Raw genomic sequence first — 15,411 nt, forward strand, 5'->3', positions numbered from 1 at the left:
TGCCTGTATCGTCAAAAAAAATTTTAATAATAAAAAAATGGGTCATCCATTGCAAAGGGTCAGCTTGAATGTACTAGCTGTGTAGCGTTGAATTGCCCAAATGTTAAACTAGTAAACTTTTGGTTTCCAGCTACAGGTCCAACAAACTATCATGTAGCCACATTGTGCAGTGTCCTGATGCAGTTGCAAACACATAATATTGCATATATGCCCATGGCTACAGAAAAATTAACAGTAAAAGTGATAATCCTTGGGTAGCATTGAGCTGGTATCCAGGATGCCTCATAAATCCGAACCTCTGTTTTTTTTGTTTTGTGTTATAAAAGACAATCAGACAATGGGCACACAATTGCAATGGATACTTTTTTAATTAAAAAAATCGACAATACAGGCAGATACAAAATTGTTCCCACCTGATTAGCAGTTGTTTCAGGTTTTATGGCACATGGGCTGAAAAAGGTCTCATAAATCACAAACTCTGGTCTATGGGTGTACAAAGGTCTTCTGATTACAGATATCATATGGAAAGTATATGCAATATTATGTGTTTGCAACTGCATCAGGACACTAGCTACATGATAGTTCGTTGGACCTGTAGCTGGAAACCAAAAGTTTACTAGTTTAACATTTGGGCAATTCAATGCTACATAGCTAGCACATTCAAGATCATCACTTGCCATACGAGCGCTCGTAGCATTAAACTAGCATTAAATATATAAATTGTACATGAAACACCTGCCTTTTTTATTATTGAATATATGAATACCTGTATACGACCTAATGATGATAATTGACCCTGTTTGTGCACATTTACATTACCATTTAGAAATCATGCCAGGAGTCACAGCTCACATGAAGGAGATGTTTGTCGCAAATCAGACTTATACAGTAGGCCCAAATTGGATTCAGTGGTCAAGACACATGTGGAGTTCAAGGCTCAGATCGTAAATATATGTAACAATTAAATAGCTATAACTAGACATACCAGAGATTATACTATATATTATAGCTATTAGCCAGTTATTTATTTATTTAATTTTTTTGCATAATGCATGTATTCAATGTGTGTTATGTATCGTTTGGTTTTGACACCAGAGTATTTTAAACTGGATGGTATTGGCTATACAGTTACAGATAGTACGCTTAACAATAATATGTGATGTGCAATGCATGTGTCTACAGTATACAAATCTCAAGTAGTAACTGGAGTATAGTAGCTATATGTTATAAGGCAGTTACCAGTACAATATGACAATGGGAGATACAGAATTAAAAAAAAAGGATTCCACTCTGATGCTAGTGAACAGAGACCAAAATATTTCAATATTTAGTGTGCTATTGACGATTACATAAAGAAATTTGCAGCTATTGGGTTGCATTCAGTGATACAGTTGACTGACTGCAGTGAATGGTGAATGCTCTATTAGGATTACATATATAGAGCTAAGCAGATATACGAGGATATACGTAGATATACAAATACGTAGATATACATATAAACTCATGTACAGAGCTTTTATATTAATACCCTTCTGATTAAGGATGTCAGGGAAGGATTTGTTGGATGAGCATGAAGAATTCATCAGAGAGAAGATCGAAAAAGAACGATGGACGCACAAAAGACTTAGTCTGCACTTGCAGTACAAGTTTCCTGGCAAGAGAGGGCTGACCGTGGCCTCTTTGGACAGGTATGTAGCTACTTAGCCACTGCATGTTACTATGGCGAGCACTGGTACAGGCATGATCTGAGGTACAATTAAACCAGTACATACAAGCATGCTATAGTTTTTTTGTTTTTTTTTCCGGGGTGCCTGCACCCCTTGCCACCACCCCCAGCACCAGATGGTAAAAGTGCTGGACAAAAAAAACTGTAAACTCAAAAAAATCAATGAGATGGCAACACTTGGCCTTCCGAAATAGCTAGGTCAAGTGCTCCAATGGTCACAGGGCTGCCACGGTGTGACCTTGCTCCACGCAAGCAGGTCACTGCTGACCTGAGCAAAGAGAAGCTGGTGGAACATCTAATCCATGACACAACACTGCTGTAAGATTGGCCCCGTTGAGTAGATAGCATAGAAGCTAGACGTTTATAAGCAACTGTAGCCGCACTACCCATCCCTCCAAACGTGGAGAAAACCAATGGAGTGAATGAGCCCATTTCAACATCTCTTATTCTCTGTTCATACATCCTTTGTTTATCTCTTTCAAACCTTCTGTACAAGGAAGAAACCGCTGTGTTTCGATAACTGGGAGCAGTTGGATTGAAAATTCTAACATCAAAGAAAGCCTTCTGATGACGACTTCCCCAAAAACCATGTGCACTTACATCTAAACGTGCCTCATCCTCCACATTAGCTGTGGCATAGTGAAAGGACTCACCAGACAGGGGTTGCAGCACTGGTTCAATGGCCACATCATGACATACTTCAGACAAAGCAGCAGCAGTGAAATCCCTAAGTTCATTATGACGTAGAGTAGGGAAACCACCTGTAGCACAATTCATTGCATGATCAACAGTAAAGCCATGACCACAGACACACTTAGCAGGTAGACCATTGGGCAACCAACCATATCGTAGACACAGTGCATCCCTAAATGCACCTTTATGGAGTGCAAAACCATGTTCTTCAATAGGAAGCACTGATAACCATGATGAGGCACCTTTCTCACTAGATAAAGAAACAATACGACGTAAACTAACTGGCAACTGTGGTGTGAGTTTCGATTGCTTACAAACCAGCTGCCGATGTCTCAAAGCTATAACATCAGCCTTAGCTTGACGCTGGGCACTAACCACTGACATCCTAAAGCAAGTCTGTTGTTCAATGATCTCCTTGGTTAAAGATGAGGTAACTTGAATGGAAGAATCAAATTCAAAGTTAGCATTAGCAGAAGGGTTACACAGACCCAGGCCTCCCATTCGTGCTGGAAGAGAAAACAATTCTCGCTCTAAATCACTGACAAATTTTCCAGTAACAGCAGGAATAAATTCTGTAGAAATAGTTGTTTCAAGAGGTTGAAGATAGTCAGAAATTCTGGGCAGCGTTCGTAAAAAATATGTCCACTTACTAATAAGACCATGCGTGAAAGCACAATAAGCAGCATGAGGGTGAGCCTTTGCAATCACACTTAACTTCCGCACACAAGACACCCAATACTCAACCTTCTCATTCACATAATGCCGGACAAAGGTAGGAGATCCTATAGCAGCGCCAAGGTGACGCTTACCCTCCACTGTGATACCCACACCACATCCATCAAAAAGATTCTTAGCTAAATCTAGATGTTCTGCTTTCACAATCAGCCATGATTTAGATGGTTTTACATTGTAGCCAAATGCAGGACCCAGAGACACAAGGGCAGACCACCACTTGCGCAACCCAGTCAAAGAGCCAGCAGCAGTAGCATCATCAGCAAACCAGGCCTGTCTTATTTCACAATCACGTATTGCATCAATTAAAGGGACAACACTAATGGCGTACATTGCCATTGCTAATGGATCGCCTTGTGTTGTGCCCTCAGAAGAAAATAAATGTTTACCATCAATAAACAGAGGAACTTCAGCCCTATAGGTGTTAATTAATATAACAGCTAAGGATGGACACAGTATAGATATGTTACGGAGGGCAACTTGACGGTTTAAACTATTAAAAGCGTTACTTGCATCAACTAGCAATACGGCCTCTGTATTCTCCTCAGCAAACAAAGAACGCATTGCATGTATTGCAGCTTCACAGCCTGCATCCTGACCAGCACAGAGTTGAAGAGGGCCAACTGCTTCAAGTATGTCCATTTTAACAGTAGCCAAAACAGCCTTGCCAATAATTCTTCTAACGACCTCACCTACACCAATTGGCCTCACACCTGGACATTTATCAAGAGCAATAAGTCGACACGCAACAAAGGCAGTAAGGCCAACAGGATCCACCATATCAGTACATAGACGTCTGGCAACCAGGGCAAGACTAGCACACAAATCATCTGAAGCTTGTCGAAAAGAAGTGCACAGTCAACGCCAACAAAAGGCATCCACACCTGATGGACCTGCTGCACCCTTGGTACGGAGAGCAGCACAACGAATGGACACACCATTCAAAGTATCAAACACAACTGGATGAAAAGAGGAAGTGGCTGCAGATGGGGAGAGCAGTGCTTCCTCACAGATAGGTTGGCTACAAGGATGCTTGGCTTTAAGTTCATTGTTATTGTTATTATCAATTTTGTCAAAAGACCGGGTTGTACAAAAGGACAAGCCTGTAGGCGTACTTCCCACAAAAAGCACATACACACCAGAAATTACGAAAACAATGACATAAGCAAATACACCTGTAAAACAAAACTACTACAAGAACAAAAATAAATACTAACAAAACAAGAACATTAAGTATACAGAAGATTCAAAAAAGAAAACGACGGAGGGCTAAACGGAACAAGGGTGGCTGTTTAATTCGCAGGATGGTATGGGGTATGGTATTCCACAGAAATGGGCTGTTCACAAAGAAAGAGTAACGAAACGAATTGATAGACGATGTCACAGGCCGGAGAGATAGAGGGTGACACCTTGTGGGAGCTTGGGACAACTGAAAATGTTCACTAAATGGTAAGGAATTCCTGTGGTAGAGACTATCATGAATGCAACAAATAGTAAAGTAGTTGTGACGCTGTTGAATGGTAGGCCACTTTAATGCTTGGATGCATTCGTCAGAAGACTTACTCCAACAGTGAGATGAAGGAATCCACCTACTATTGGAAGCCCAACGGGCAGCTCTACGCTGAACAGATTCCAGAGCATTGATGTTTTTAGCAGTATGAGGATGCCAAACTGGACTGGCATATTCCATAACGGGGCGGACAATGCATTTGTAAGCAGTAGATTTAATGGATGAAGGAGCATTGAACAGGCAGTGGCGAAGAAAATTGAGTGCTTTAGTAGCTTTAGCTGAAACATATTTACAGTGTTCATTCCAGTTCAGCTTTGTGTCAACTATAATGCCTAGGTATCGAATTACAGGATGGTGTAGAATAACAGAAGAATCTAGATGGTATGAAGGTAAAATTGGGAAACGCTTGTTGGAAATCACTATGCTATCACATTTAATTGGATTGAGACGCAAGAGCCACTTTTTCGCCCACTGAGCTATACTTGAGAGATCAAACTGCAACAATTTAACATCATCAGGTGATGAGATTTCCTTGTAGATCGTGACATCATCAGCAAATAGTTTGACTTTGCTGTGAGATATAACAGAGGAAATGTCATTAATGAAAAGTAAAAAAAGAAGAAAAAAACAGTCCAAGATGGTGTGTCAGGAGATGCAGGATCGCTCAGGCGCAAAGGCGCTCCAGGATGGTCCATGGTATCCAATAAAGCCAGAGCAGCACGAACATTCCCACGAAGCATGTGGGACACAAACAGACGAGTTAAACGTTCACTGCGATCAACATTCGACAAAGTAGCCATTAAACGATGCTGAACAGTTCGGCACTCGCACAATAATTCATCAATATTTCCTTGTTTCCACAGAAGCAGACGATGTTGTAAACAGTTTATAAAGTCCCTGGAAGAAGCCGTGCGATGGGGCTTCTGAAGTAACAAGGTACAAAAAAGCATTGCTGCTTTGAGTGCAATACACTCCAGGGATGTCTTCTCCCCATAAGAACGAAACAGGCGTGACAATTCCAGCACAAACTCTTTACCAACTTTCCCAAATGGGACAACAAACAAGTTTCTTTTCCAATGAACAACTTCATCATAAGCAGCAGTAACTCGATCTACAAAATCAGAACCTTCAATGGTGTCATTCCACAAAAAGGAAGGAGGAGATAGTCCGATGAATGATGGTAACTCTGGAATACCCACATGTAAAGTAGTTGAATTATTAAGATTGGAAACAGAAGCAGTAGATGGACTTGCTGCATATGCAAGACCCACTGTGTTCACTTGCGTAGGATCAGCTCCCAGCATTGTAGTAGAGTTGATGGTCTTCTCAGTTGAATCATGAACAGAACAAACAGGACAAACAAAGTCAATATCATCACGTTCCATTCGCTTTCCACGATATTTGCTTATACCAACACAATCACCATGATACCAAATCTTACAGCCTGGTCCTTGAACATCACAACAAATCATAAATCTGCCCGCTTCAGGCTGCTGGCATGAACACCACAGTACAACAGAAGCATCCGTCAAAGCCTCAGCAGCTGAAGCAGTAGAACTAGCAGCCTTTCGTCGCTTAGAGTGACTCATCCCTAATTAACGCTCCGGTGACTATCTGAAAAGTAGTCACAAGAACCACAGTACAGAAAATGACAGCAGTTAACCTTAAAAACCCATGCCACGGAACAAGGAAGCCACTGCCAAGCCTGAAAAGGGTTGCTTAAGACGGTACTGGCACGTAGCTATTGATGACACACCTAGCTAGGGGTAGTCACTATGACCGGCTCGCGTGTGGCCGCAGCAGCACACTGGATAGCAACCAGTACTGAGATAGCCATTACAAGGAATTTATTTTTATTAATCATTTTAAGTGGTAGCTAGTCTAATGAAGATCAGATGATGAAAGTCCCACTATTAAGACAGAAATAAATACAACTCGGTCAACAGGGGCATAGACACAAGACCGAGTAGCTAGCTGCTATCTTTCGTACATAGTTACAAAATGGTCAGCACAAACAACTTTGCACAGACTTCATACATGTTTTCTTTTGTTTGTAATTACCTGGGTCAAGTATCAGCTATGCTGTCTCGACCCAGTATATAATCATAAATTACAGCTTATAACACTGTAAAGTTGGTTATTTGTTCTGCAGATTTTGTCGCGAAAGAGACATTCATAAAACCAGCAGGCTCACTTCAACTGAACTGGATGAAGTTGTGACTACAACTGTCAACGAGGTCATGATCAGCGGTAACATGTGACCCTATCTGACAATACCAGTCATATAAATCAAGAATTCACATGCTGGCGTACATCTTAATGATATAGGATAATTAATGATATAGGATAATTACAAGAAATTATTGTTTTATTAATCATTTTGAGTACCACACTGTAGTTCAATCACACAAAAATTATTAAACTCCATCAAAAACAATTTTACTGGCCATAACACTGATTTTGTCAGATAGGGTAATGTATATGTTGGATATTTCTATCATGCCCATTTTGACATCCAGTGTCCAACCTTGGCAGAAGAAAACATTAAATAGAATCAAATAAAAATCATAACTCTTTACTATGACTAGACTAGGTACTGGGCTATTAGCTAATACACAAAGTGTAGGGTGTACAGATAACGTGCCTATTGTATATGGACGGCTAGGGCCACTGTGATGAATATAGATGAATATAAAATTTCAAACAGAGCAATAATAAAATACTTGAATACATGAAGCATTTTGACATTTCAGTACCAATTGTGTGTAATACCAGGTGGGCGCCGTGTACGGACGTCGGACACTGACTGGAGTGTTGGCATCCAAAGGTATCAAAGTCGGAGAGAGGAGAGTAGGTGACTCTTTAAGGATCGTCTCACCTGAATATTCCCAAGCCAGAAGAGGATCAGTTGCTCGGCTCACAAACCCTGGCATATACAGGGCAGATTATTTTGGTCAAAAATTGCACATTGACCAGAATGAAAAAAATGTTATGTTTGGAATAACTCATGTATGTGCAGTGGACGGATTCAGCAGGAAAATTGTTGCATTTAGTACAATGCCCATTAAAAACAACTACATTGTATACGAGACAGTGTACAGGTATTATAATTATTAGACATAGCTAAATACTAATGTGCATACTACCAACTCACGATATACATACACATGAAATAACATGTTCAAGTGTGAATTTATTATTATCCAGACAGACCATATGCCAGTATGGAATGTGGGATCAACTCCGTGTTGACCAGGGGAAAGAATGGTATCTTATGCTGTATATGCAGGAATACCTGACAGAACACAGAAGGAATCCTCATGCGTCACCCTATTTGCAAACTACTTCAACCCAAGTGAGATTTCATGGTGTGATTTCAATATTACCTTAACCTTCACTGCACATGATAGTAGAATAAATAGACTTAAAAACATCCATTCAAACACCTAAGTTTTGTAGCCATTATAAGATTACAATCACAGGGAAATAGTTATACCATCCTATACATTTTTTAATTTTGGAGCAATGATACAAGTTGGCTGAACATTGTCAGTGTATTACTGTAAACTCTGATTTCATAACTGTTTGTTAGCATTGATGATGTGTTCATTTTCATAATAACAGAACCATGTGGTGGAAAGGATGTGGGTCGAGATAAACGGAAGGATAAACTTTCCTATTAAGAGTGTATTAATAGAAATGGTAGAAAATCAAGAGATCAACATGGAAGATGGTGGTGTCAAATTTTGCGTGTCCTGGTACGGCATCCAAGTTAGCCAAGTAGGGACAGAAACATTTGTGGCTGGCTGGAACGAGCATAGGATCAGAAGTAAATGACTAGTCATGCATTATGTGCACAACACCTTTGCACATTGCTATATGTAACTACATCACATGAGTTGTCATCATTTCTTTTGTACAGGGAGAGGGATTCCAAACATTTTGATGGTGGAAAATAACCAAACAAAGTCCATAGACCACCACCTTGTCCCAGAGGCTGATGAAGCTGGCAGACTGTATGAAGAAAACGGAGGCCGATTGACAGTATTCAGTAACTTCGGACAAGATCCCCTGGAACAAAGGGAGGATTTGAAGAGTATTAGGATGGAGAGATTTAAGGAACAGTGGCCAAGCTTTGAAACTATATTTCATAGTTTAGTGAATGGCAATAAAGCCAATTTCCGTGATGGACTTTTGTGTTTTATTGATTTAACAATGCAGCTAAAAACACAAATAGCATGAAACTTGTTAATGTTTTTACTTTATTTGATTTATTTTATCTATTGAACATGTGCTATCACTGTGATATATTATTAAGTTACAATATAGATAGCACAAAGGATCACAGACATCAGTAACTATTTGATTTCGTACATATTCATTATTTCAATGATGATGTAAAATAAAAAATTGTAGTAATACAAAATAATGTATATATGCATACCATGCATGCAATAGAAAGTTACAATAATAATTTATAGTCATAATCTGCAACACAGCCTGGATGCTTGATAGGTCCATCCAACACTATAAAACAAACACAGCTTAATGTAAGCAGCACAAAATGATTAGGTAAAGCATGGCTTGTACTAGTCACGTATGTAAACTCCGTAAGTATGTGTAGTGTGTGTGTGTGTGTGTGTGTGTGTGTGTGTGTGTGTGTGTGTGTGTGTGTGTGTGTGTGTGTGTGTGTGTGTGGGTGGAGGAGTGCGTGTATGTGCAGGAGGGGAGAGAGGGTTGGCGTGTGCATGCGTGTGTGTATGTAATCTGTAGTGCTTGCCTTCTTGTTCGACTAAAGTGTATTGTCAGTTGTATGATCAGACGACAATACAAAAGTAGATTATCATTGAAAGATGACTGGCTTCAATGACTCAATGACATCTCTGTCCTGTCACTATACTAGATAGCAAAAATATACAAGTGTATCAACACATTTTACTAATTAACACACCAATAACCAATGGAAAGAAGGTTACAGGTACACCCATGTAAAGTCAGGATAACACTGATTATACTGTGGGGTCATGTGGTACGGTACACAAACTATCTTCCTACCACATAGTAAGTGGTCTGGAGTGGTTGGGTCAGGATTACTTAAAACAGTGCAATGTACAATGCATGCCGTAAAATTATTCTTACCATTAATTATCAGTTGCAAAAAGATAATTAACAATACGTTATACAGTAAACAAACATGACACTAATTAAAGACATGCATTGGCCATCAGAAAATGATGAGTGGAAATATCTGCTGCCTTGTACTGTAAGTGCTGCAGCTAAGTATTAGATGGTAGTCTACCAACCCAACTGTGGTGATGGGTACCTGGTATATGCTATTCTCTGTGTATAATCTGCAGGGCTGGTGTTAGCTGCAACAACTTAACAATAGCATAGATTTTATCCATCTTTTATGTATATCATTCATTTTTGGTTATTGTAAATTGTATGCAATGCAGCACAATAACAATGAAACTGCTTCATCATGCCTGCAAGCGAAGAGGTATTTACTCGCCTTGTTGTGGTTGCATACATCTACACTTGCATATCTAGGGTGATTAGTGTCTTGGGTGTACCCCGGAGAAGCCACGGACAAAGGCCATGATGGCCACATAATAGGGTGTCATAACAAATTTGATTATTGTAAAGTAAAGAAGGCAACAACCCAGGGGCGGATCTAGGATTTTTGAAAGGGGATTTCCAGAGGTGCAGACACATCTGGCCATGGAGTGCAGTGACCAGTCACGGTCCAAAATGTTGACAAGGTTGTTAATTTACAATTCTTGAAATTTCAAAATGTGTGTACTGAGTTGAAAATTAACCTCACAAAACTGATTATCAGATAGATTTTGTAATCATCCCAAAATAATCTGTGTGGTGACTGTTTTATTAGAGGATTTTGATTTCATTGACTGTTCTATTAGAGTATCTTGATCTTTGAAAGGTTTGCTGGTTAGCTATGCTTGCTAACCAAGTTAGTTGGTTGCTATGCTTGCTTGGTTAGCTAGGTTTGCTGGTTATACTGATGAAATGGATTCCGCATGCTGCTGCTAACAAGTAAAGTATATTGTCATGAATTAACATCTACAGGCAGATAACAATAATTCAATACTGGTAAACAAACAAACAAATGTACAGTATCTTACTGTGCAATTCACCAGAATGTTGTCCTAGCTACTTCTAAGCTCAGTTGGTACCGATGACTAGGAAAAGTATCATAACCAGTATACAGTACAAGCTGCGCTCTTCACCGTCTCCTGGCAACACACATAGCAAAATAGATAATAATCTGTACATGAAATGATCATTCTATAAACAACATTTGATAGGAGGGGTACTTCTTCTCAGATGATTCAGATTTTTAGCAGACAAGTTTATTAAATTTAAACATCAATAAAGGCCTTGACAGGGACCCGTGATATTTTTTATTCCTTTTGTTTTGTACTTTATGATGGTGTGATGAGAAAAGAGAGCGCTATAAACAGCATTTACATTTTCCTGTTGAAAATAATATCTCGAAAATACTGAAATTTGTTGATCCACGGAAATACTTGCTCCAAACATTTGTGGTAACTCCGCTGCCATCAGTAGCCAACGCATCATTTATGGTATGACAGAAGTGAATGAATTACAGCAAGCAGTACTAGTACTGAAAACTATAGTATAATTTTCTATCTTGATTATTCTATAGAGAGGAACGCAAGCCTTGTGGTGGTATATATATATATATATATATATATATATAGTGGCAGCTCCAGTGCATTCAAATATAGGACATGTTAGGTGCATAAAATCCTATGGATAAGACTATCGACTGTACTTGTCCATTTGAATACTATGTGCATGTTGCTACTAGAAACTTTGATGCTGCCAAATTTTTAGTTCATAATGTGTCGGAAAGATATAAACTTTAAAAGGCTGGAAAATCATGTCTCTGTCTATGCATATATACAGCAAGGCCTTAGTACGTATGTTAATATAGCAGCTGCAGAGTAATGCACTGCACACACCACTGGTTCATGCAAACCATGCAGGTTACAGTGCAGGTAACTTTATCGACTAATATGGAATATGTGATTACTAAATTAGGCCACTCCAAATGTGGAGTGCAGGCAGTCTGGTAATTACCATTATCCATTATGACTGTTCAAGCTGTGTTGGCTGTGTACTACAGCTATATTACTTGTTCATGGAGTGTATATTATTTGGTTTGTCTTGAATGCTCTATTAGAGTGAAATTTATTTCTAGTATATCAATCTAATATTCATGCTTGATGTATAGGTCTAGCTACATGCCTCTGACACAGATTCAATCTTCCAATAGGCATGTCTTGGTACTATACGCAGTCTGTACAGTGTGGCAACCTTGATCACTGACCCTCCGCTCAATACACATTTAGCGGCAAGCTATTTGAAGGCAAATAATGAACAAATGTGCATAAGGAGAAACAATATGTGAGGCAACAAAAGCACTTTTGCGTGTTTAAAATCAAAAGGTAATTACATTGTCACCTTAAACATTTATTTTTTGATTGTAGCTAGTGGGCATGTTGTGGCCTCAATTGGGTACATGCTGTAGTACACATCAACATGGTGGAGCAGCTCAAAGAGTGGAGTCACAAATTAAAAATCCATGTTCTATTAGGAGAGTTGACTTCTATTACAGTGTCATTCACTTTACAAGAGCATAATCAGCAGAGCACACACACATTTAAGCACTATTCTAGGTAGGAATACAGATTTCAATGCTGGGGTTGGTTCGTTAAAAGAACAATTGTTAGCTACCACCACAAGACGTTAATGCATACAGCATCTCCAACGTCAGCCCCCAATGCACTCAGACTGTACAATGCGTACATAATAACTTTAGTTGAGAGTGGGGCTGCATGAAAACTGAAAGAGTGCAAGTGGGCATTCTACAAATGTACGTGCTACTACTATGTGTCCAAATCTTTCTGTTATTGGTTGGTGATTTTGGGCTGGATGTGTTTCCTGGTAGTATTGACCACATAATTCCATAGGATGTGAGTCACAACTCTATGAATATTTATTATGAAAAAGAAATCACTTTGAAGTGGTCACTGCTATACGGAGAAGAAGGTATGCTTGTTGCTTGCAGTGCTTATGTATATTGTACGCAGTCTATAATACATCCATCAAGTATACTCTATACTTTAGCTATGCTGGTCTCTTGCCAACGTGGGGAACTCGGTCAGTGGTTAGTGTATGGCTAAACTGTGAGTACTTAAGCAACACAAATACTAGTCTGTCGTCAGTCTGGGGTACTCAGGCAGTGGTAGAGGTGTGGCCAAACTGTGAGTACTTAAACCACACTAATACTAGAGTGTAGCCGTACCTGATGATTTACAAATGGCCAAACACTTTTTTTATACCACATAGCTACACTTGTATTGTAAATTGGAATCAGGGAAAGTTCAATTCAAGGTGCCAGTGTGTAAGTTTCACTGTATAATGTGATTACAGTTATTTGCAACAGGTCAACAGTTGCCTTAAATGGTATCGATCAGGTCATAAATTGTAACAACTTACTTCACCTGATAATCTGCAACTTAATTATTGTAGCAAGGCATCATTGCAGTAAAGTAATAGTGGAGTATTTCATGCCATGTATGATTTATGGATTAGATCCTATGCATGCAAGGTGACTCCCCACCTTGTGCATAAAGTTGTTATGCTGAGTAGCATATATGTGACCCCTTATCTGAGAAAATGGTCCATGTAGCCTTATCAATAGCACGAATTTGGAAACCCATAACTGAAATGGTGCCACCGTGAAATGTGGCCATGGTGTAGTCCTAACACACCACTGCGTTGTGGGGAGAATACATTGAAAGCAGGAAATGTTATGGTTAGTCAAAGTTGGGAATTCAGAGAGGCTATATGGCCCATTTTCACAGAGCCGGTCACATATAGCTAGCTACAAGGGAAGCCTCACAAAGAATTACAAGATGTCTTCAATTTGTTTCTTGGGTGGAGGAATATCATTATGTTTTAGAGAATCCTGTGTAATGATTAATGGCTTCAGTTAATATAGATCAATTAACACTGGGTGACCTCTAAAGCTTAGAAAACCAGTCATGGTAAATGGTGAAGCTTACAGTTAAACTTTGGATAATTGGATTTGGTGAAATCTAATTTTCTAAAACTGCAAAGGCAACTACAAAGCAACTACAAAGCATAAAACTTTAGCACTTGGCGCGCGCAGCGCGCCAAGTGCTAAAGTTTTATGCTTTGTATATATAATAGGATGATGGAAAGGTACCTCTATCTTTCTAGAGGGTGATTTGTTTGTAGCTGAACTCTCTACAAGGAAACTTCTTCTAGCTGATCTCTGTACAGGGAGATTTGTTTATAGCTGAACTCTCTACAGGTGATTTGTTAGCAGCTGAACTCTCTACATGATGGTTTCTCTGTAGCTGAACTCTCCATAAGGTAACTTCTTTTAGCTGATGTCTCTACACGGTCACTAGTTTGTAACTGAACTCTCTACATGATGGTTTCTTTGTAACTGAACTCTCTACAAAGTGACTTCTTCTAGCTGATTTTTTTAGAGGGTGATTTGTTTGTAGCTGAACTCTCTACAAGGAAACTTCTTCTAGCTGATCTCTCTACAGGGAGATTTGCTTGTAGCTGAACTCTCTACAGCTTATTTTTTTGCAGCTGAATTCTCTACATGATGGTTTCTTTGTAGCTGAACTCTCTACAAGGAAATTTGTTTGTAGCTGAACTCTCTACATGGTAGTTTCTTTGTAGCTGAACTCTATACAATGTAACTTCTTCTAGCTGAACTCTCTACAGGGTGAATTATTTGTAGCTGAACTCTCTACAGGGTGACTTGTTTGTAGCTGATCTCTATACAGGTTACTTGTTTCTAGCTGATCTTTTGAATTCTCTTCAGGATGACTGCTCTATTAGGATGACTGCTCTATTAGGATGACTGCTCTATTAGAGTATCTCGATCTCGCACTTGCTGCACCAAGTTGGATTTCGTGTTATAACTCCGTGGTTTTAAGTCTGATTCTTCTACACCATTGAAGAGCCTTTCTAAGATGATTACTCCATCTATACAGCGATTTTCAAAGCATTACCCCAAGCGGTTTATCTGGTAGGCATGGCAAGTAGTAGTTTTTTATTAGCTAATCTTGATTGCGTAATTGTTACACACTGTTGGTTTTTTCGTTGTATCTTCCTGGTTTTTAGCTCGATTTCTTTCAAACCACAAAAGGTTTGAGGTCCAATAGTTAACCTATTAACCCACCGATTTGCAGCTTCTTCCCATACGCGGTTTACCCTGTAGGCGTGACAACATATTGGTGTTATTTTTCGTGAATAATCGCTCATAACTCTTTTCCTGTTTATCGTATTCTAGCCAAAGTTCGTACAGAGATGCGCCTTTATACCCCCTTCAGTGTGCCAAATTTCAAGGCAATCGGATATTGCGTTCGCGTTTTATAGCAGTTTTTGTAAGTGTGCGAAAAGAGGAAGAAAAATAAGAGAAAAACGAAAAAACCAAGCCAATTTTTGAAGTCGCATATCACTGTGAAAAAGATGGGATATAATATGGTATTTCCAGTGGCTTATTGAATACAAATAAGCCTTAATATAAATCCTGTATTATACTCATCTTATACTTTAGTATAATGCATACTATACTATTGCATATATGGTTTCAGTTTAATTACCACAATACTTGAAATCAAGACACACGGTAGTGTGTCGTGCGGCCCAAGAA

At 39.2% G+C, this 15,411-nt stretch overlaps 1 long non-coding RNA gene and 1 pseudogene across 1 annotated transcript; both read right to left on the minus strand.

Moving 5' to 3' along the window:
- Positions 1-1,885: 1,885 nt before the first annotated feature.
- LOC136248009 (uncharacterized) lies at positions 1,886-6,370 on the minus strand (annotated as a pseudogene).
- A 2,595-nt stretch (positions 6,371-8,965) lies between these two features.
- On the minus strand, positions 8,966-11,125 carry LOC136244393 (uncharacterized). Its single transcript, XR_010695217.1, has 3 exons — positions 10,805-11,125; positions 9,442-9,560; positions 8,966-9,188 (listed from the first exon to the last, which is right to left on the minus strand). It is a non-coding gene; the product is annotated as an uncharacterized lncRNA (long non-coding RNA).
- Positions 11,126-15,411: the final 4,286 nt, after the last annotated feature.

Source organism: Dysidea avara, chromosome 2 (genome assembly GCF_963678975.1).
Source record: "Dysidea avara chromosome 2, odDysAvar1.4, whole genome shotgun sequence".
Classification (NCBI taxonomy): Eukaryota; Metazoa; Porifera; class Demospongiae; order Dictyoceratida; family Dysideidae; genus Dysidea; species Dysidea avara.